The sequence below is a fragment of the Fundulus heteroclitus genome, chromosome 3, assembly GCF_011125445.2.
Source record: "Fundulus heteroclitus isolate FHET01 chromosome 3, MU-UCD_Fhet_4.1, whole genome shotgun sequence".
Classification (NCBI taxonomy): domain Eukaryota; kingdom Metazoa; phylum Chordata; class Actinopteri; order Cyprinodontiformes; family Fundulidae; genus Fundulus; species Fundulus heteroclitus.
In genome coordinates, this window is record NC_046363.1 from 19,089,115 (window position 1) to 19,109,371 (window position 20,257).

The window sequence follows — 20,257 nt, forward strand, 5'->3', positions numbered from 1 at the left end:
GTTGTTCCTGAAGCACCACTTCAGGTGAGATTGCGGACCTCATTCCTGTATTGGGACTCATTGTTGGAGATAAGACCTCACCACTGTGCTTGTGGGGTGGACAGCAGAACACTCCTGGGTGAAAAGCGTTCCTGTATTGAGGAACAGTGGAGCAGATGTGCGTTTCCCTATCCTCACCACCTAGGGTCTGTTGGTGAGGAAGTCACTGATCCAGGAGCAGAGAGGTGGAGATAATCCATGTTGTGGAGTTTCAGAGACAGCGTGTCTGGGAGCATGGTGTTAAAGGCTGAGCTGAAGTCCATGAAGAGCATCCTAGCATAGGTGCAGATGAGTCAGAAATGAGAGAAGTGCTAATGAGACTGCATTCTCTGTGGGGTGAATCTCCCTGTAGGCAAAGTGCAGGCTGTCCAGACCGGAAGGGATGGCATTTTTGATGTACTTTAGGAGGATCCTCTCAAAGCACTTCATGATGACAGGGGCCTGCTGATACTATGTTGATGTTGTCTGCGGAAAAGCTAAGATCTCAGGTTTCGGATGCAAAAAAAATCCAACACCATTAAGTTGATTGCTTTTACGGATCAAAAGATACACAAAATAATCTACAGCATATGCTGTAAGGTCATAAACGGCCTCAGACCTCGAAGGGTTAAACTTCTTGGAGGGTTTTTCCACCAGATAGTTTCTGTACTTAACTGGGGCCGGTGTTGGAGCCAGTTCTTAACTGGTTATGCAAAAGAACCGGTTTGCTCTTTCACAACTTGAGAACCAAGTCACAGTAACGCCATTCTATTATTAAAAACATCCAAGTCAAGTGAATGTTTGATCCTCTCTCTATTCTATGTTTGTATGTTAAAGATATTAAACCATGGACACAGTTTAACTGTTAAACTCATATTTATATTTAGGTAACAGTATTACTGCAAAGATGTCCTTATATCAACCCCTTAGTTTACAACGCTTTGAATAATAATTACCGTTAATAAATGTTTCTCAGTCCTGGCCACCGTACAGTCCTTGACAAAAGTCTTGTCACTTATCCATTTTGTAGAAACAACAGCTTATAACCTGACTTTTAATTAATCCAACTGCAACTTGACCTATGACAACATGCCTAAGATTCACCCTGAGACCAAAGCATTGATTATCAAGAGGCTGAAGACAAGATCCACTGCTGAGGTGGCTGATACCTTCAATGTGTCACAGTGTCAAGTACAAAGAGTAAGAAAATGTTTTTGACAAGCCCAGGTCCGGCAGACCCCGCAAGACAACTGCTCGGGAGGACAGTTTGTTGGCTCGAAAAAGCCAAGGCCAGCCCCTTTTCTACTGCTGCAGAGCTCCACCAGTCTGGTCACATCAAGTCCCCATGTCAACCAGAACAGCTTGTAGAATCCTGTCTCGAAATGGCCTCCATGATTGAATTAGTGCCCAGAAACCAGCACTAAACAAAAGGCTATTAAAAAAAAATTGTGGGATTTGCCAATGCCCACAGCCTGCTAAAAGGATGGGTGCTGAAAGAGTGGCAGAAGGTGGATTGCTCAGATGAATCTTCGGTTGAATATTGCAAGAGCTGCACAGCCACCGCAAATATTGCAAGAGGCCTACTGAAGCCCGCATGGATCCGAGATTCACCCAGAAAAGAGTTATGTTTGGGGTCAGAAATATCATTCTCTGTGGTTATTTTCAGTGTCCGAGAGATTTGCAAGGTGGAAGGCAATATCAATAGCCTAAAATATCAAGAAGTATTAGCTACCTCTTACATTCCCAACCACAAAATGGGTCAAATTTTGCAGCGGGATGGTGTTTCGTCACATACTTCCATTTTGTACATCAAAGTTCCTTAAGGCGAAGAAGATCAAGGTGCTCCAGGACTGGCCAGACAAGTCACCAGACATGAACATCATTGAGCATGTCTGGGGTAGAATGAAAAAGGAAGTATCGAAGATGAAACCAAAGAATCTCGATGAACTCTGGGAGATATGCAAGACTGCTTTCTTTGCTATTCCTAATGACTTCATCAATAAATTGTATGAATCATTGTCAAACCACATAGATTTAGTCTTTCAAGCTCATGGAAGTCATACAAGATATTAAATATGGATCTCACCTCACCACTAAATTCACTGATGTTATGCAACATATTTTTGTATTTGAAGTAAATTTGTTCAATTTTCACATCACTCTGTAGATGACAAAACGTTTGTCTTGCCAAAATCAGACCTCTTTGTGTTCAATTAAATGATCAATATTTCATCAGTGAAGCAAACTTATTTTAGGATATTAAACATAATTTGAGAGGGTTTTAGCTTTTGTATGAGCCATTTTCTAAAAACAGGGTTTCCCGAGGCGGCTGCCTCGCCATACTCACGCTACCGCCTCGGCAACATTCCAAAAAACTAACTGGATATGCTTGCATGTTTATTTGACGTTAACAGGCGTTTTTTTGTTGTTGCTTTCACGCGTGCATATAGTGAATGGCTGGGAAAAAACACATGATACCCCCCCCCGCCAGTCGGTCCGTGCAAAACTTATCGTCGCGCCCCCCCCCCAACTCACCGTCTCGCCTAAGCAAATTCCTGCGGGAAACACTGTAAAACCAATGTTTTAATTAAGTCAGAGCCAATGCTGAAAAACTAGTCCATGCATTTGTTACTTCAAGGCTGGACTATTGTAATTCTTTACCATCAGGAAGTCCACAAAATGCAGTTCGAAGCCTTCAGCTGATCCAAAATGCTGCTGCAAGAGTTCTGATGAAAATCAACAAGAGAATCATATTTCTCTTATTTTCAGCTTCCCTTCATTGGCTTCCTGTTAAATCAAGAATAGTATTTAAAATTCTCCTTCTCACGTATAAAGCCCTTGATAATCAAGCTCCATCATATATCAGATGTTCCTAACAGATCACTTTGCTCTCATACAGCAGTTCTATTGGTGGTTCCTATAGTCTACAAAAGTAGAATGGGCGGGAGATCCTTTAGCTATTAGGCTCCTCTCCTGTGGAACCAACTCCCAGTTTTGGTCTGTGAAGCAGACACCCTGTCTACTTTTAAGACTAAGCTTAAAACTTTCCTTTTTGACAAAGCTTATAGTTAGAGTGGCTCGTGTTACCCTGAGCTACCTCTATAGTTATGCTGCTATACGCTTAGGCTGCTTGAGGACATCAGGGTCAGGTGCTTCCTCAGATTAGAAATATTCCCGGGGCTGGCGTTGCACTTGGCATCACAAATATTGCAGTGTCACAATGATGCGTTTAGGTACTGAAAATTTGTACCGTCTGATAAACTTTCGGTGCCACCGGGCCCTCTAACCACCGGTAGCAAGCAAAGTGGGTGAAGTGTCTCATCCAAGGGTACAATGACTGAGACGGAGCAGGGGTTTGAACTGACAAACCCACTGGTTACCAGGTTAAAAGATGGTTGTATCACTGATGGATTAAAGATTGTTACCGGGATTAAAAGATGGTTGTATCACAGATGGCAAAAGAAAATTATTTCAATTGGTTTCAAAAAAATTTTAGAGCAATATTTTGCAAACAGTTTAACTTTTTTTGTCTAATGGAAAGGATTAGTGTGTATACTGTGTTCTCCAGTCTTGCATAAAGACCATATATCAGATGCCATAGGACTGGTTCCTTTGGCCTTTGGCATTTCTTCAACAGTCAGATGAAGCCCTTAATGTTTTACATTTATTTTTAAATGGGGCTAAATTTTACAAAGCAAATGGTTGACTGACTGTTGTGATTGATATATAAGGACTTTATTTCTCAAGGCAAAGGTGCATAGCAGATAACCAAGATGGTGCCTTAGTGAGGCACACATTGTGGCTGCGTAGACAGGAGAAGCATAAGCATGTAACACTAAAGCTTCCTGTAAATTGAACAGCTACGGTCACACGTCTGAGAATAGACGTGTGACTGTTCTGGTAGTGTGCTGTTGGATTAATGGCAAACTTTGAATCTGCTTCAGCTTAGTTCTGACCAGCAACGGGTTTTAGAACACGCAGCTAAGGCAGTTTTCCATGCAGAAGGGACCATCTCCTTCTACAGGCTGCGTGCAAGTCAGAGCAAATCCAAAAGCAGAAGGCCCAAGGGTACACTACACTAGAGACACAGAATGAGAAAAAAAAAAGCACTCCTTCAGTTGGGTAGTATTTTGTACAAATTGTACAGATACAGAAAAAACAGACAAGACGAAACAAACAAAAAAAATCTGTGCCTTGAAAAAGTGTACATTTGACAGAACAAAACAAAGTAGTGCACAGTTCACAAGGAACAGGAAACACTATCAAGTTTTTTTTTTTTTTTTTTACAAATAAAAATCTAAAGAGTGGCAAACATACAGAAATTTTTTTGCTGGTGAATCTAAAACATATTAATAAAAGAGCGATCTGCACTTATGGTCTTGTAGTTGAACATGTTTTGCTCTTCATCCCAATGGCTTTCTCAATTCAAAGCTAGAAAAGCAGAATTTCCAAGCTTTTAAGCAGTTTGGGATGTGCTGTTCACATCCAGATTGACCTATCAGAGCCGTTGCTAGCCTGGTTCAATAATCATGTCCACCAACTCCTGGCTCTCTTTGCAATAGCCATTACAAAGATAGCCATTCTAGTCAAATGCGGTAATTCACACAGGATCTATTGCACTGACAGAGAGACCCCTCCACCGTCATCACTCAGAGATACGGAGTCTATTTCTGATGGATGACGGAGCACACATGCCTCAAGCTCCAAACACTAGATCCAGCTCAACAGGAAGTCAGACACAGGAAAAGTAAAATGCATCCGGAACTTTTCAAAATAAGAGACAGGCAATCCCAATGCATCGTAAATATGTCAGAACAGGTGAATGAATGGCAGATTGTGGTCTTTATATTCATGGCTGTTACCTCCCATGTGAACTTGCTACCCTCCCATGAAATTGTGCTCCTGCAAGTCCAGTTGCCCGCACCATTGATGGATACATCAACGGATTTTAAGGGCATACAGTGGGGGAACCTGAGATCCCTTGCCGACAAAGAAAAAAGAGGTACGGTAGAGTGTGTCAAGCTAATAGCAGCTAGTGTGTTAGCTTATGTTGAATGGGGGATTTACTCCCAAACTGGAACTTTACTGACCGTTTTATGCTGCTCTCAAACATAGACAACATCGGGCATTTCAAGTAAATAAATTACGCTTAGCCTGGCGGGGGAGTAAAGTATGGTGGCCTGCTAGGCAAATAATACGGTGGTGGAAACCATGAACTCTGCATGTTCCCCGGAATGTGAATTCTGTAGATGTCAGCCACACAGTAACCTGCAGACTCCAGATACAGCATTCTTAGGACAGTTTCCTGATTTCTAGGGATTTTAATAATATGTCCCCGTGCCCCTCTTTCCCCACCCTCACTGAGTATTTTACCTTCCACACTACAGAACTCTGAACTTTTTGTATACCAACACAAAGGAAACATACATCTAATCAACTTGAATTCCCTTCGGGGGCTTTGGTCACAACCTGGTTCATCTCCAGCCTGTGTATAAACCCCAATGCCGACAACAAGCTACGCACAGAGAAGAGACTGCCGGAGGAGACTGAGGAAGCTCTGAGGAATGTATGGAAAAAGCTCTTTCAAGGAAGAGCATGAAAAAATATTTTAGGTCACAAACCAAACTCTCAGGCAGTAGGAGATTTAGGGCGGGTTAATGACATAAAACTATTCCTCACCAGCTCAATCAGACACTCCCACTTCCCCCGGCCCATCTTCCAAGCTGCAATCATCCTCATATTTGATGACTACCTGCTTTTCTTCCCAGAAATTTGCCCCTCTCAACTACAACCCATCCCCACTGCTAGAGGACTCCACCCCACAGCCCCCCTCATCACACACACTATTCTGTGCCTTTCATTACTTCAGCTTTGGGAAGAAGCGCGACAGGTCAAGGTGCAAAAGAATGTAGGCACGAATGGCATCATCGCCAGGGTACTTAGGTGCTGCAAAGATAAACTGGGGAAAGCACCACAGCCGTGGAAGACTTCCTGTATAGTACCAGTGCCTATCCAAAGGACCTCAGTAGCTACTGGCTGGTAGAAATTACTGTGCATCTGACCAAGACCCTTGAGAGGTTGATCCTCAACCATCTTTGCCCCCCAGTGAGGTCTTTAGGCTCGTTTACACTACACCTAAAAACCGAGCCATTCCGAGCTTGGATCAGTTAACCGAGATAAAAACGGCCGTTTACACACAAGAGGTATCTCGGTTATCTCGGTTCCTTGGTTGCTCGTCTCCTAGTGTTGATCTGCGGTACTACCGCTCTCTGGAATGCGGTACCGCGCACGTGACGTCACCGTCTCAAGAGCAACGCCCCTTTTGCCGCTTAGGTAGGGCATACAGGAGAGAACGCATACAGGAGAGAACGCACGGATAACGGATATGACCGACTTTACAGCCGTTAAACTTTCCCAAGACGATGTTCCAGGCACACGGATTACTGGTCGCACTGTCGAAGAACACACCAACCTTCAGCTCAAACGATGGCTTGAGTGTCGAGGGCTTAAAAAGACTGGAAAACTGGCCGAGTTGATGAACGGTAAGCTTTGTTTTTTTTTTTTTTCCTGCGCGGCGATCATGGCAGCGTCGGCCGTTTTTTTTTTTGTTTGTTTGTTTGCAATCACCGTCCAGGAATGGGTATATGTTTAATGTTTGTCGTATTTGAAATGTTTTTGAGTAAGCTATCCTGGTAGCAGGCTATCATGTTAGCGCCTGCTACCATGATAGCCTATATGCTGTCATGGTAGCAGGCGCTACTTTATTAACATGTCGGCCACCAAAATACTCTTACCTTGACTTGATGTCGCTGGAATTGGGTCAGGATGTTCTTCGGTTGGGCCCTTTCCTCCGACAAAATGCTTGCTACATATGTACTTGAATTTGGTAACTTTTTCCAGGTTGAACTGTTGTGTAGGCCGACCGCCCCGGTCCCAGCGCACACATTTCTCCTTGGCAGTCTTGAAGAAAACATCCTTCATATGCGGCCGATCAGCGTAACTCGAGTCGCTGTTGCACGTTCCATAGCAACAATGTTTAAAAACCATGGTCTTAGATTTGGAAAAAGCAGTCGTTTACCGAGTAAAACCTAGGCTAACGCACGTCTGTTACAGCAAAACAACGGCGGCTTTTCGGAGTTTGCCCCACGCGGACAGTCAGCTGACTGTAAGGGGATGACACGGTCTGCTAATGCGCTCTTTATTATCAGGTAACCGGGATTTAAAAAAAAAAAACAGTCCGAGACCTACTAGGGAACTGGTCCGCAGTTAGCGCGGTCCGGTTATGTTTAGCGCAGTCCGGTTCAGTCTGTTGACCGTTCACACACAAGAGTTATCTCGGTTACCGAGCTTGGACTGGTCTCGGCTAAAAAAAAAAAGAGTAGTGTAAATGGGCCTTTTGATTGATCCACTACAAACTGCAGAATAAAAACGTAGACAAGGCTCTGACATGTCTTGGTCTGTGTGCATGGGTGATCCATAACGGCCCTTGTTCTGCTATGAGAGAAGCCGTAGCACAGCAGCAAGCTGTTATTAGCTTGACACACACTCCGTTCTTGTAGTGATGGGTCGGTCGCGAACAAAACGGCTCTTAGAGCTCTTTGAAATGAACGATGGAGTCGGCTCCTCACTGAGAGCCGTTTTTGTTTCAGAAACATGTACAGAGCTGCTTGCGTCAGTGAGTGGACAGTGAAGAGCACCTCCTCTCTCCCTCCCTTAGACACGGAGCGGAGCACCCTTCCTCTGTGTCTGAGCAGGGTGGGTCTACAGAGTAGACACAGAAGCAGCACAGACACAGGCTCTGGGTTAGCACAGAGCAGAGGCAGCAAATATGAGAGGGAAAAGGCGAGGCTACAGCAGAAGAATGCAGGAACAGAGTTTTCTGAAACCCTGAGTAGAGAAAGACAGAAGAAGGTGTGCACACACCTTCTATACACTTATGAGTGTAAGAAAACGGAGCAATATTTGGACACATTTTAAGTACACAAACAGTTCAAGGTCAGAGTGTAGACTCTGCAAAGTTAAAATTCCCTACCATGCAGGGTCTACAAACAATCCACCCAAAAAAACAATTCATGCACCTGTTGGATCTATTTAAGCATCTTTAGGTACGACTACGGTTGGGAACTGATAAGATTTTCACGATTCCGATTCCCTTATCGATTCTGTGAAACGATTCAATTCCTTATCGATTCTCTTTTCGATTCCAATTTGGGGAAAAAAGGAGAACAAACAGTTTGATGATGAGCATCAACTTTGTTTACTTAACTATCAAAAGACCTTACAAACTAACAAGGTCAAGATGTCCACAGCAAATGTGCAACTGGAGTAACATATTTGTTTAAATAACTAAAGGAATATAAGAACAAACTTAAATACAGTAGATGAGTTGTTTAGATTGCAAGAAAATGTAAGTTTGTTTTGACAGCTGCTTATTAATCTCTCTTTAGATAACCTCATTCATCTAAATCTAACGGAGAAGCCATCTTTTTAACGAAAAAGCATTACTGTACAATTTTGGGAAATAAAATCGTCTCCCCCTGATTTAAATAAACGAGAGTCACCTTTTTCTCGCTCCCTGAAATGTGGAGCAACTTCGTAGCATGTTTCGTTACACCCATTGCAATAGCTAGAATCATGTAAGAATTCCAGCTACCAGTAGTTCTAATTAAACAAGCTACCAATGAAGGGCTGAATTAATGAGAAAGGCACACTCCCTTAATAACCCCAAAGAGAGGTAGGAAATTGGTTTATTTCCAGAAATGACATATGATTTACTAGGCACCACATTAAGCACAGCCAGTGATGTAAAACTAGCTACATACCACCAGAGTTGCCTTCCACGCTGGTCGTAACTTTAGCTTCTGTCCGGTAAGAATCAAAAACACGGCATTCGTTAAAATATATGCCATGTTGTGCAGGTGTTTCTGCCTGTTGGATGTATTTCCTCCCGTGGATGTAAATGCCACTTTGCAATTATTGCAAAGCACTTTGTTGCCATCTTTCTCTTCCTTAAAATGAAGCCAAACTTTCAATCGCTTTCCCCGATGGGGCGCCACTTTTTTTTGTTTTGCTTTAAGCCTGGTCACGTCGTGCGCAAGTTACGCACACTAGCTTACTGAATGCCATGTGCGTAACTTGCGTAAAAAACGTGACGTACTTGCGTAAAAAAAACGTTGTGCTAATCGAAAAGAGATTAGCACACCGTTTAGCAAGCTGCCAAACGGTGCCATGGAATTGGAACACACGGAACCGGTTCTGAACATGAACCGGTTTTCGATTCCCATCCCTAGGTACGACTGTTTCATGTGCTACCCTGAACTTCCGACGCCTACTCTGACTTAGCACTATAGAGAATCAATGGATTCACCGGATACACTGAAAGCTGTTAGTTTTGTCTCAAAAGCGTATATTCTCGAACCGTTCATGGGTGCTGACCGAACCGCTCTGTGGTAGAGCAACTGCTACAGCAACCATCCTCCTGCAGGAGAGAGAAGGCTACCGCTGCAGCGTGGAGCAAAACCCAGCCGCCGCAGCAAGTTTACCCAACCCAAAGCCCACCGAATCAGCACAGCGCAAATACCCAATATCCAGTCTATAAAAGCTCTACAGTGGTTTGGAACACATCTGCCTCTTCTCCCCTCTCCGCTTCTGCCACACACACACATCCAAATACTTGTCCATGGCAGGTAGAGAGAAACAGAGTCTGTGCATTTTAGTTCAGCCCGATCTGTGAACCAGAAATATATGCCGGTGGATTATTTTATCTTTCAAAATATTCAAGACAAAACTATACAAACATTTAGATTTTGTTTTTTTGAATTTATTATGATTTCTTTGTATTTTTATTCTTCCGTTTCTCACAGATTCCATTAGAGTCAATGCCACACGGTAACGCTTAAAGCCAACCCCAGGAGGCGTTCACCAGCTCCCTGGCCTTACCGGGTCTGTAGGAAACCAAGACTAGTCAGTGGAGAGGAGACGGGACAGGGCGAGAAGAGTGGTGTGGGGTAGACCACGGTGATGGAAAAGGGGTATTAGTATCCAGAGGATTACTAAATCCAACCAGTTACTTGATGTTACCTGAAAGTTAGCGTAAATGAGGCTGAATACATATGCACACCTAAATTCTAAGTGGTTGTAATGGGGGAGAGGGCATTTTACCAATTAAAATAAAAAAGGCTCTACCGAAATTCTGATATCAGCATGAGCTATAGCAAAAACTACATAAGTTCACCTAGAAGTTAATCTACTGATTAAGGGAGCCATTATAGCAGCAACAATAAATCTTGCAAATTTACCACCAAAGTAAGGCTACAGATACCGTCACAGACAAATGTGCAGCCATTACTATTCTCATTGAAAAGGGATTTGAGTCTTAGTCTCTGCAAAATCCTCACAGTACACCTGCACGTCCATGCTAAAATAAAATAAGAAAATAAATCAAAATCATTACGCAAAAAACATATGCTATGACAAAGATCAGAAATAAATGTGTGGATAATTTTTGTGATGACACCTGTGTAAAAATGCAAAAGAAATAACTATATGGTAATTAGGGCTGGATGATATGGCAAAAATGTATATCCCGACACATTTCTTAATTTCTGTCAAAACGATATAATCGCGATAGTGTAAATAAAAGCCTCAAAGACCGCAAAGAATGCCCACAGCAGATGCCTGTGCAAACTAGTGACAATCATATTGCCATGTTTATCAAACTCCTCAAATATAACATTTTAGAAATTTGTTTAAATAATAAAACATAAAATTACATAAAACCCAGAACGTCACTCAGTGATAGATACAGTAATCACAGACTAATGTATATTGAAATATTGGAAATGTCATATCACCTTTATTTAATCAAGTTATATTGAATTATATATTGAGAATTAATTATTGTCCACCCCTAATGGTAATAGTAAAAAAAAAATACACTATCGATTTGGGTAGTAACAGATCTAAGTTTAATATATAATTATTGACAGTGTTTAACTGTCGTTATTAAGCTGTATGTAGTGTGACAGATTATTTAATACACAGAAAAGATCTAAGGTTTTCATAGCTCAGTGCTAATATTCATAATATCCCCAAGAGCAAAATAAAAACAATAACAAGACATAATAACAGCAAGACTAGCAGGGTTAACAAAATAACTTGTGTTTGTTGTGTGCAACTGCTGTATTTACCTTTGTGGAAGATGATTATGATGTAAAATATTATATTAATTTTATGTTTTGAAAAACTATTTAGCAGAACTTGCTTGAACTGAATAATTTTCTTCTTCTTTTCATTTTTCTCCAACACCACCTCCTATATTCTGAGACAGACTTTAACTCAGATAACACACCTAAATAAGACTTACTTACCTTCAATAAGCAATGTAATAGCATGTAACTGATTTAAACAGAAATGCATCACACCAGATGATTTAACAGTAACATTTTAACAAATCTGACAAACGCCCATTAACCACAAATAACTCATTTGGGAAATCATTCACATCTTTGCAGAGATGGACTTAAATGTAAGGCTTGATCTGGGAAAACAAGGACAACATCATATTATAGCGTCTCTGGACGTCTTGAAGCGGTGCTGTTGCTCTTACCCTGAATGTTATGGTCGGATGCTGTTTTAGCCCAGCCTGGTTGGAGCACAGCGTACCCAAAATGCCAACAATATGACACAACCAGGTCCACAAAACCGGCTTAACCACAGCGGCAGGGAGTTCTGCGACTCCAGCCACGTGTTTGATAATTTTACATTGATGTTAGCCGCTTCCCAGATCAACGCTAGCTCACAGGCTAGCATGCTGCTATGTAGCTTCAACACAGGGCAGCTAAGCGCTTGTTTTAGCAGGAGCTCTTACCAGAACGCGGATCCGCGGTGCTCTTCGCCGTGCTGCCGGGAGTCCTTTGACGTTCATCCGCTATAGCTCTTTGTTGTGAAACGACCGGATAGCATAGGCTGCACCGCAGCTCGGTGGGGATAAAGAGAAACCAGTTGGCCTTTCAAACGCGTCTTCCTTCTTGGGGGAAAGACCAACAACGTTCTACCTTTTGTGGTCCGAGAACCGACGTCGGCTCTCTTTCTTAATCAGAAACCCCTCGCCGCTTTCTTCGGCTCGCCGAGAGGGAACTTAGCACGTATTAGCCGGACTAAGCGATTAGCTCTGGGTGAGACTCCATTATATGGATTTGCGTATTTACGAACAATGCGCAAAGTCCTTTTGCGTACGTTACACAACCGTCTCGTGACGACCAATGACAAGGTGCGGAGACTCCACGAGGGCCCGCCCCCTAACGCTCTCCCGGCTCGGGACTGGCGCGACTCCCCGCGGACGGGTGCACTGTGGTTCCTACTTTGCAGAGAGAGTCAGGCAGGCACACACACACACAGACGTGCACACACGGGTGGTGAAGGTTGCAGTGTGGGTGTCACTGAAATCCTCCTCTGTACCCTTTCATAACCAGTCTGTCCTATTGCCCCAGCCCCCTGCAGTCACAGGAGCCCCAAAAACCACTGGTCGACTTGTGTGGGGCGGTGGGTGGGATTTAAAGGGTTAAGGTGCTCGCAACCATTTTGTGCGCAGGACTTATAAAATGGCGCCTCCACTCCTGGTTCCCGTCTGTCTGAACACCCCTCTGGTGGGGTAGGGCAGGTGCAAGAACTGGATCACAGAAAGAGGCACATTGGAGGGGGAAATTCTCTAAAGACCGCTGCTGACTCGGATGAAAGGGAAAGTATAGGCTACAGCACCATACAGGTCACCTTTTTTCTTTTATGGTCTCACATTGTGTGTGTGTGTTTTTTACCCCACAAGGTTAAGATAATATGGTGTGACAGATTCTACAGCATTAGACACATTTAAATGTCTACTTTAGGCTCATGCTTCTGACTCCCTTTTGTCTGATCAAGCCAGACCATGATTAAAGCACACTGCAAAGTGGATAAATAACTGCTGTACTTGTACCTAGCAATCTATACCTTGCAGCTTAAAACCAGAGGACTGGAGCATAACGACTTCATATCAATTAATAGTTGATATGTGCCCCCAGTTCTGTTAATACATAGGACCCAGGTTAGAGGCAATTGAAATTCATCTGTAAATGTCTCACAGTCCATCCCTGATGCTCTGTGGTTTTCTTGGTGCTATTTTGGTGGGGGGAGGGGCAGCACAGCTTTCCCCTGGAAGGGGGTACCATGGTACCATCCTTGCAGAAGCACACATGCTCTGCAGCTTTCAGTGACAAAGATTCCATTTGTCATTCAGGTCCTTACCAGGGACCTAGCACTCCAGTGTGCGCTTCCATATCCCTCCTCCCTGCATTGGTTCAGTAACTGCAGCCACTAGGGGACAAAGACCAACTGCCTCGTCTGTGTAAAAAAATTGGCATTTAAAGGGTTAAGTTGCATGCAACCATTTTATGTGCTGGACTTGCCATAAAATGGTGGCTCCCTTCCTAGTACAGGTCTACTTGAAAACCCCTCCAGTGGAGCAGGAATTTGCAAGGATTGGATCACAGGAAAACGTATTCTGGTAAGGAAAAAAAAATCCTAAAGCCTCCTCCTGACTCTGATGAACAGAACCTATATAGAACCATACCATTGTATTTTTTCACTTAGAGTTACACATGATTTTTAGCCAACAAGGAAAAGATAACTGCGTGATCAATGCTTAATCATCTAATGGATTTAAAATAGCATTTTAGATTTGTTTTGACAAAGGCAGACCATTTAAGCTACAGTGTTTACTTCTTTCCATTTTGTGGGGCTAATGGCCTTATTTGACAGTTAATGGGATTGAGAGCAAGGGGGAATACATGCAGCAAAGGTCCACCAGCCAGAACTGGAACCCAGGGCAGCCACGTCAGGGACTGAGCCCACTGTTCATGGGTTTTGCGTGCTACCCTTGTGCCACCACCACACCCCTAAGCCACGGTAATGTGACATGTAGCAAGAAGAGCAAGAAAATGGTCCAGTGACAAAGCACAACTAGGCTGTTAACCATTCTTCTTATTAAAGCTAATCCACATACAACAGGTTAAAACTAAAAGTCTGGATAATTAAATTGTTTGTATCTGTGTTATTATTGGGTCCGTGTTCTCTCTTTATCCACATAGCCGGAATTCGTAAAGTGTTTTTCTAGTCACCCTGACTACTCAAAGTACCCACTAGTCTAACGCACAAACATTCATACATACGAGTCGGTATGCAACTTTGGGTCAAATGCCTTGCCCTGGGTCACATGACAGGAGGAAGCTGGAATCAAACCTACAATCATCCAAGGCAACTAATCTAACCACTCAGCCACAGTCATCCACATTACATTTTATTTTTTTTGTCATGTACTAAAAAAGGACACTGAATTTCACCCACCCCAGCACTCTGTGGTTCTCCCAGCTCCTGACTGATTTGTATGAGCCTGACATGCAAGTCCCCCCTGAAAGCTACACCATCGTTCCTTCCTTGTAGAAGGCATACGGGCCCTGCGGACTGGTGACAGTGAGCAGACTGGTGACAGTGACTCCTCAGTTCCAGAAGGTCCTCTCCAGTTTTCCAGTGCCCATTCCTAACTAATCTGTCTGTATTGCTCCTGTAACTGCAGTCATTGGACACCAAGATTGACTGGCCGGGGTATCTGGCATTTAAAGGGTTAAGTTCCATACACCCATTTTGTCTGCTGGACTTATTAAAATGGAGCCTCCGTTCCTAGTTCCAGTCTTTCTGAAAACCACTACAGTGGAATAGGCATGTGAAAAAACAGGATCACATAGGGGGGAAAAAGTATAGTGAAGGAATACAATCTCAAAGCCTGACTCAGAGGAACAGGAACTAGAAGATATGCTTACAATTCTGTAACCATACAGTTCAACCTTTTTACCAATAGCCACATCGATGCCTTTGACCAAATAGGGATCAAATACTTGTGCAGTTAAACAATAGATCTTTTGCTTTCCTATGTGTACTTAACACTCTTCTGGTCAAAGGAAACCATGTAACCCACTGTAATGTGAAATGTTCACCCAGAGAATGACAAATGTTAACTGACAAAGTGGAGCAGACTTGATTAACTGCCTTATATGTACCAACCATTCCATGTTTTTTATGCATAAAAAGTAGCTAATTTGATCATTTAAATGTTTCACCATTGTTAGTATTTGATCTGTGTTGCCAATGCTATTGATCAACCAGATCCATCTTAAAATAAGCGAAAAAAAGACTGAGGTTTAACTGTAAATACTGTTTTTTTGTAAAAGTAACAGTCATGACACAGATGTGTGAATAGACAAATGGATAAGATTTCGTTCCTATTTTTTTTTAGTTTAACACCCTAAACTGAGTCTGTATAGAAAAGTCCCTTCCACATGCATCCTTTGCATTACATCACAGAACGACCAAATCAATTCCTCAATAACTTTCTTAAACAATATCCTTGGGTATGTCTCATACCAAACTCAAAAGTAAATTATTTGACATCTGGCTCCACTGGATAAAGTTGTCAAAAGATATGCCCATAAGTATACAGACAAATCAATAAATAAATCAAATGGATTATTAGGATTAAAAAATGTTTAGTGTTTTATTCATATGTATGCAAAATACCCAAAGCACTAATTGTGGTTTGGAGGCAAGTTGCAATCCTGTTAATCCTTTTCCACCCTTCCAGGTCTGGGCAACTACTGAGGAAACTGTTTAAGTAGTTGCCTGGCTTCAAAAGAGGGCTACACAGTGGGATACTTGGTAGCACTTGCAGTAATAATAATAATAATAATAATAATAATAATAATAACCTTTATTGTCATTGCAACAATTAAATTTATACTCTGCATTTTACCCAGCAGTGGGTTACCACTGTGTTGAACCCAGGGAGCATTCTGGGGCTAAGGGTCTTCCTCAGGGACCCAGATGGGCAGTGTGTGGGAGTTTAACCCAGAACCTCCAGGTTCATAAAAACAATGCTCCAACCACTAGCCCACCACCCCCAAAAGGTCGTGGGTTTGAATTTCTCATGCCTATGGCTGCTGGAGAGAGGCAGTGACCCTGCTGGGACAATCTTAGGCAATGGGTTAATGATATAAATGAAAAAAATATAGAGAGCTGGTGTAAAACCAGTTCAGTTATGACCAAGAAAACCAACTGGCAGTTTTACATTAGCACCTACCCAACACAGCTGTACTTTGTTATTAGGATTTTCTGTTAGTTACTTGGTACCAGACCCTTTTTAGTAGCTACTTGGCCAGGGTTCCAATTGAGCTAAGTTGGGCTGAAAAAATTACCCTACCCTTTTTTTTTTAACCGTGCCGAGACCGTTCCGAGCTCGGTGATTGAGATAACGTTCGAGTATAAATGGATCGCAAACTGAACTGAACCGTGCCAGACACAACCGGACTGCGCTAAATCTAGACCAGTTGGATGGGTGGGCTTGGCCCGGTTTTTCCCTGGCTCGGTTCTCAGATAACAAAGAGCGCATGAGCAGACCAATTCATTTCCTTACAGTCAGCTGACTAATTTTGCGGTTTCAGACAATTATAAAAATACTAGCTTCCTTACCGTGCCACACGGTTTCCAGTGATGATTCTGCTTAGCAGTGTGATGAACCTCAACATCTGTTGTTTACTGTGTCTGTAAGCCCTGATTAGACATTCGTTTGTCTTATCCACGTCCCAAAAGCCGACTCCGTCAAGTAAATTTACCAAATGTTGCCTTCTTCGCCTGATTCTCCGCAAACAACGAAATAGCACAATTATAACTTCCTGAATGTTACGGGCGCCGCCATTTTGATTTGCTTGAGTCGCTCCTTCAATGGCGTACCACGAGCGAGCCATTTTTAGAAACGTAACGTCACGATGACGTCACATCACGTGGTACGCAGTAGGGCAAGCTTGCATAGTCCGCCGCTGTTTCGCTGTAAAAGAGACGTGCGTTACCCTTGGTTTTACTCTGTAAACGCTTTTTCCAAATTTAAAACCATGTTTTTAAACATTGTTGCTATGGAGCGTGCAACAGCGACTCGAGGTACGCTGATCGGCCGCATATAAAGGATGTTTTCTTCAAGACTGCCAAGGAGAAATGTGTGCGCTGGGTACACCGGTGCGATCGGCCTATACAACAGTTCAACCCGGAAAAAGTTACCAAATTCACGTACATATGTAGCAAGCATTTTGTTGGAGGAAAGGGCCCAACCGAAGAACATCCTGACCCAATTCCAGCGACATCAAGTAGTGAACAGGTAAGAGTATTTTGTTGGCCGACATGTTAATAATGAAGCGCCTGCTACCATGATAGCATATAGGCTATCATGATAGCAGGCGCTAACATGGTACCCTGCGACCAGGATAGCTTACTCAAAAACATTTCAAATAAGACAAACATTAAACATATACCGATTCCTGGACGGTGATTACAAACAAAAAAACGGCCGACGACGCCATGACCGCCGCGCAGGAAAAAAAAAAACAAAGCTTACCGTTCGATCAACTCGGCCCGTTTTCCGTTTTTTTTAAGCCCTCGACACTCAAGCCATCGTTTGAGCTGAAGGTTGGTGTGTTCTTCGACAGTGCGACCAGTAATCCGTGCGCCTGGAACATCGTCTTGGGAACGTTTAACGGCTGCAAAGTTGGTCATATCGCTGGTTCTGTTGTGCGTGTAATAGCTGGTTGCTACGGGCGTTCTCTACCTGTATGCCCTACCAAAGCGGCAAAAGGGGCGTTGCTCTTGAGTCGGTGACGGCACGTGCGCGGTACGCCATTTCAGAGAGCAGTTGTACCGTAGATCGTCACTAGGAGGCGAGGAACCGTGCTACCGTGATGTATAAATGGTCGTCAGAACCAAGCACGGCATGGTTAACTGATCCAAGCTCGGTCCGAGCTCGGCATGGATCAGTTTAACAAGGGTAGTGTAAATGGGGCTAATGACTTCACAAGACTGTTGGTAACTGATTGAGTAGGGGGTGGTGTCACTAGTTGTGTCACTTGAACGATCCCCTTGCAGGAAACAGACCCGCCATTGGTAAGAACTCACAACAGTGTATGAGTGTATTCTAAGCTTTAGGGAAGATGGAAGCACTAAAATTGACAATAAGGTCCAATGACTAGATGCAGACATTCTTGTGCTTGGTGGCTGAGAAAAAGATACAGAGAAACCTACAAAAAGAAACCTAAAACGAGGAAGTATTCAAAGAGGTGTCTAGACTGATGACCGCTCATCAGTTAGCGCCAAAGCAATGCTGGGAGAAGTTAAAAATGTGAACAAGCAATTACTGAACCATCAAGGACCACAATGGCTAGAGCAGTTTCAAAGTGAAAAATGATTTAACCAAATGGACACCATCTGCAGGAACCGACTGGCAGGGGGTGGAGGGGAGAGGAGAAGGGCCTCAACTCGGCCAACTCTGAATTTAGTGATTGATGGGGTTTTGTGACTAAGCACTTTTTATTTTATGCACCTCATCGACAGTAAGCTTACTTTGTGCAAAGATATTCTGACGCTGTTGTATTCTCTATAAAAGCATATCAATGCTAACCTTATGCTCCAATTGTATTTTTAACTCGCAGTATTTGAAGTATTTTGCGATTACATGTTTTGTGTATACTATACTAAGGCTTCTTTTGTTGCAGAATATCTTTCTACATGTGAGGCATATTCTTTCAGCTCTGTAAATTTGATCCTCCAAGCTCCCCTGTCTCTTCCCCACTTCATTCATGGCTTCAATACTGGCACCAGCTCCGACATAGCCAATGTTTTGCACAATAAGGAAGTTATTTCCTCGCTGTTTTAGGAGAGGTTGCCCTATTTTGTTTATCATGAAGACTCTGCTCAAAAAATAAGGTAAGAAACAGCTTTATTGTCCCACAATAGCAAAATTCGGGAAGATCTTATCTTTTAAAAAATAAAACTTTAAAGAACATCTCATGCTGGATATCCACACTGATATGGAATGGGTAATGTATTAAGAAAAGGACGCCACATCATTTGAGGAAAATTATCAACCCACAAAGGGCTTAGTCTGAAGTCATATAGAGAAAGGGAACAACTGGCAGGCTAGTACAATTTACTGACTTGTCATTGCAGCAACTCAAAATGGGACTCAGTAGGCTGTCTGGCCCCTATATAGTCAGATCATAAGTCTGACAATGTTGGTGCATGCTCCTTATGAGATGAGATGATACATGGTATCCTGGGGTATCCCCTCCCAGATCCTGACAAGGGCATAACTGAGTTTCTAGACAATCTGACGTGCAGCCAGGTGGCATTGGATGGACCTAAACATGTCCCAGAGATGCTCTATTGGATTGGATCGAACGGCCTGCATATTCTCGCCACATGAGACAAGCATTATCGTTCACCAGGAGGAACCTAGGACTCACAGCATCGGTGAAGGATCTTTCATCCCAAAGTCAGGATGCCATAATTTATTCTGTGCGGGTTTGTCCGTCCCTCCATAGATATACCTCCCCAGACCAACACTGACCCACCACCTAACCGATCATGCTGAACAATTTTACAGACAGCATAATGTTTCTCACAGCTTCTCCAGACTCATGTTTGTCATGTGAGCTCAGAGTGAACCTGCGCTCATCTGTGAAAAGAATAGCTTTTCGCATCACTAGAAACGCATCCTTTGTCTTTCTTTGCATCACTTTGCTCATGAACGTGCCTCTACATAGACATAACATGTAAATCATTTGCTCCGGTCACATCATTAGTATTCAGTGTGAATGCACCTTAAGGGCACACATTCACTGGAAGTCGTATCTTGTCGCTCTGGAGCTCTATGCGGCTTGCTACACAGGAAGCTAAATATTTGTTCAGGCATCTCAGAGCTGTCATGTTACACCAAAAGTTCAGCCTGAGCCTCTATTTTCAGCAGCTCTGCCGAAGGTTGGGTCTTGGCCTGAGCTCAAAACAGACAGTGTGGTGGTGGGATCTGCAGCCCATATGGGATTTTGTTTTTGTGTGGGGAACGTCAAGTGTGACGTGTGTATAACGTCAGGAAAATGCGTGTCTCACAGTCATTACAAGAGACTTGACAGCTTTGTGTTCTGAATTTCTGCAACCACTGCAACAATAGGCCCGTTTACACTACACTTTTTTAACCGAGCCGAGACCAGTCCGAGCTCGGTAACCGAGATAACTCTTGTGTGTAAATGGTCAGCAGACTGAACCAGACCGCGCTAATGATAACCGGACCGCGCTAACTGCAGACCAGTTCATCAGTAGGTCTCGGACTGGTTTT

General features: G+C 43.1%; 1 protein-coding gene across 3 annotated transcripts in view; it reads right to left on the reverse strand.

Annotated features, from left to right (window-relative positions):
* znf1035 (zinc finger protein 1035) overlaps positions 1 to 12,501 on the reverse strand; it is a 76,228-nt gene extending 63,727 nt beyond the window's left edge. For 2 of the 3 annotated variants that reach the window (XM_036131940.1, XM_036131934.1), the window contains exon 1: positions 11,888 to 12,498. The gene's annotated coding sequence lies outside the window, so the exon portion shown is untranslated. Of the gene's footprint in view, positions 1 to 11,887 lie in introns of all 3 variants that reach the window. The other variant, XM_036131956.1, reaches the window with a different exon arrangement.
* Between the last annotated feature and the right edge of the window lie 7,756 nt (positions 12,502 to 20,257).